The sequence below is a fragment of the Aplysia californica genome, unplaced genomic scaffold, assembly GCF_000002075.1.
Source record: "Aplysia californica isolate F4 #8 unplaced genomic scaffold, AplCal3.0 scaffold00307, whole genome shotgun sequence".
Lineage (NCBI taxonomy): Eukaryota > Metazoa > Mollusca > Gastropoda > Aplysiida > Aplysiidae > Aplysia > Aplysia californica.
The window spans coordinates 678,789-679,207 of record NW_004797577.1 but is presented as its reverse complement, the minus strand read 5'-3'; positions in this window follow the sequence as shown (position 1 = coordinate 679,207).

The following is a 419-nucleotide window of genomic DNA, read 5'->3' as shown; positions in this document are numbered from 1 at the left end:
AGGGGGTGAGTGAGATAGACAGACGGAAACTGCGGAAGGAAAGTGATTTGTTCGTTTGTTTGAGCAAAGAGAAGCACATCGAGACAGTAATGGTCATAATGTAGTGGTGGGAAATAGACAGACACCCAGAAACAAAAGAGGGAAAGTGAAGAAGTAGGACTTACCAGTGACGCCCTCCAGCCACCCACACAGACAAACAAAAACAACAGAGGGAAAGTAATGCTGAGATGGTGGCCCACTGAAAACCCCCAAAAGCAGCGATTAATCTACCTCGAATTTACAACCAAAAAAAAAGAAAGAAAAGAAAATGAAAAACAGCTTGAACATCATTGCTTACATTTTTTTCAGAAGGTTCAAATTAAAATCTCTGCCTTGCATATTATTATTATAATATGATCACTTTCTTTGGAATGGCCCTA